Below are 3,536 nucleotides of genomic sequence, written 5' to 3'. Positions count from 1 at the left end.
ATACCCAACCTAAACTATATATAGATGTTTGTGGGGGTAAAATGGTAAAAAAAAAAAACGGTCAAAAAAAAAAACGGCCATATAGCCGTTACAACGTTCAAAAACCGGTTTTTAACCGGTTTTTCCACAACGGTCAAAAACCGGTTTATAAAAAAACCGGTTAACCGGTTTTTTTATAACCGGTTATTAAAAAAAACCGGTTTTTTTAATAACCGGTTCGTTAACCGGTTTTGGCTCTAAAACGTGTAACCGAAATACGAACCGGCGGTTTGTAAACCGGTCAAACCGGTTTTTAAAAAACCGGTTTTCGTAAAAACCGGTTTCCGGTTTAAACCGGCAAACCGGTTCCCGGACCGGTTTTTTTGACCATCTCTATGTATATCTCGTTATTAGTATGTTAACACGATATGAAGAGAGAAAAGTCACGACATAGACGTAATAAACATATAATATATTCATATTCAATATCAGAGAGGAAGAAAACAACATATAAACGTGATAAATGTTTAATATATTTAATGTTTGAGACATGACTTAGGATGTTATGTCTATCATCTTTTCTTTTAGTTACTTTAATCCTATTACGTGACTAAATCGTTACTCTACTATTTACTTTAGTTGTTTTATTTAAAGTTATTTAATTTATTTTGATTCTATTAATTATTTGAATTGAGCACCCTGAATTTCTGAAAATAAGATTTGGTTTGATCATTGATGTAAATTGTTAATAATAATAATAATCAATGGTTATGGTCTGCCATGAACTTGGGCTTGGGCCCGTTATCAGGCACGATTCTACGGGACATTGAGGCTGGACTAGAGCCATGCGGGTCTCCTTGATATAATTATAAACCGTTTTTTATGGTATTGAATGAATTTTTAAAATATGAAATGTTTGATTTCAAATAAAACCCAAAAAACGGGAATATGTATGTATTTACGTTGACAAGTTGGAATGAAATTGATACAAAATATGGGACTATATCCTTTTCATAATTCTTGGAAATAAGTTTACTCTTTGTAATGTTCTATGATTCCATGAAAATGGTAACATTGTATTAATAACTAGTCATGTGACCCTTGTGTTGTGATGGGGATGAAGAAAACCATTTTGATAGAAAACAAAACAATCTAGTATTAGCAATGTAATGCCCCAGTCGATAAACTAATAAACATTCAAATATATTTTGACACAAACCTTATATGTTACGTTGTTATATAAGCAGGTTTTTTTTAATGGTACTAAAAGATAAGCATCGGTAAAAAAAGTTGTAGCGTAAACATTAAATCGCATCAAAAGCAACCTTGAAAACGTTAAATCACGCATACGCATTAAGCACAATAACTCCCTTGTGAAATATAATAAATTCTCTATTAGATTATTAATTATTTTGTTTTTTATAAAAGAAAAAAAAACTATTATCCGGTTGGTTAATAAACTAATGAAAAGTATTTATTTTTAACATGAAGGAAAAAACAATGGTTGGTTTATAAAGAAAGTTGTTCAGTAACTCTAGTAAACTTCAAAATATTTATGCTTGTAATGATAACTAAACTAAAAATAGTTTGTAGAAATATGACTAAAAATAGTTTGTAGAAATATGAGTGATGTGTAGACAAAAAAAACACATATACATGTAAGGTGTTTACAAAGGTACAAAAAAGATTGCATCATGTACAAGTTGTAATACACAAACTAAAGTACAACATATTGAGCATAATGTACAATGATTCATGCACAATTTAAAGTGAACAGTACTTTTGTGAGAAAACTTCCTTTTGAAAATTGTAATATATATAATTTGTAGCTTACATTCTACCTCGGTAGAAAATATCGTATGTTATTAATATCATATATGAAGAAAGCTAAATATGCTTAAAAGTATCTAAATAGTGTCACGTAAAATTAAGGGTGTCTCTGGTTTCATTAGCTCATCCTTGTGTGCAATGTTTTGAAACCCGGTCCGACCGAGACCCGGTAGGCATGCCGATCCGATTCACATACATAACCCGTTTTCCATACATAACCCGTTTTCCATTAACCCGGTCGGGTTTGGCGGTTTACGGTCCGACCGGAACCAATTGAACCGATTAGACCTTGTTTATATGAAATAAAAAGGTTTTGGTGATGCCGGGAATCGAACCTAGGAGGTTTCCGAGATTAGAAGCTTAACAAACATCCATCAAACCAACCAACCAGCCTTAATTAATGTTGCCTTACTTCAAATATATATCATATATAGTATAAATAAACATTGTAAATGGACATGAAAGTTACTTAATTTATATTTTCTATATATATAAATTATATATGTTTATATAAATAGGGTATATATATATATTTATTTAAATTATTTATGATGTCATCTGGGTCAAACACCGGTCCGCCCTCCCGGATCGGTCCAACCTTTGACCCGGTAAGACGTTCGGGTCGATGTCCGGGCCGGGTCTGAAAACATTGCTTGTGCGTTGTTCTCGCTTACCCGGCTAATGATCGAGGGTATCGATATCTTGACCATACCAATGGCAAGGTCATCCTCTCCCGCTATGGCACATTCTGTGAACAAACCTTTCCCTATTCCTCCCCTAATAACACCTCGACCCATCTCCCCTCATTGTCCAACAGCCCGCATCGATCACCCCCACCACAGCCGCCCCAAAGTAGCCCACTAATTTTGCATCTTCTTCTAATATAAATTCTCCCCTCACTTCATTGTCCTCCCTACCCTCTTCCACTTCCTCACAAGCCTAGCCTACAACATTCACATCTCCGCCCCAACTTCATGCTTCCATGTCTGAAGCCCAATCCATCAATTCTATACCTGACTTGCTCGCAACTATAACCGACCCACATACTGCCCCACAATGTAACAACTCGGGTTTTTCAAATTTACATTTTTATTAAATACCCGACCCGTTTCGATGTTTAGATTATTTTATTAAACAAAAATATCGCGTTTATCGAGAAGATTAATTATTAATATGTTATTTCTTAATTATTTATATAATATATATTATTAACTTTCAAATTATGGCAATTTTTACCCTAAGTTAAACTTTTGCCCATTTATGTTTACATCTTCAAACTGCAGGGGCTAAACTGCAAATTTAATTAATTACTATAATTTATATTAAAATATTAAAACCCTATCTGGTTCATCCAGCCCCATACCCGTATCCATATTGCAACCCAAAGACCCGTTCAACATCTTGGACCACAATTCTCGAAACAAACATAGAAATTGAATCAATATTATGATTTACATGCTATTTACGGCCTAACCGACATTTTAATTACGTTAATTCGATCAAAAGGATTCTGTTTACTCGTATTATACTAGCCAACACTTAACCTAAATCGTTATACAAGCAAACATTTATAATAACTCAATTCAACTTGCAGTCACAATCAATGTTTTAAAAATCGGTTTTTTACTTATATCGGATTGAGCTAAAAAATGGTATAACCGTTTAAACCGGGTTATACCGGGAGGTTCAACCGGTTGAATAGTTTATCTTATAACTTCTATAAATGT

Source organism: Bidens hawaiensis, unplaced genomic scaffold (assembly GCF_021521415.1).
Source record: "Bidens hawaiensis isolate Kalapana, Puna unplaced genomic scaffold, B.hawaiensis_p1.1 tig00046205_1, whole genome shotgun sequence".
In the NCBI taxonomy this organism is placed as follows: domain Eukaryota; kingdom Viridiplantae; phylum Streptophyta; class Magnoliopsida; order Asterales; family Asteraceae; genus Bidens; species Bidens hawaiensis.
The sequence above is the reverse complement of the archived record's forward strand: the minus strand, read 5'-3'. Positions refer to the sequence as shown.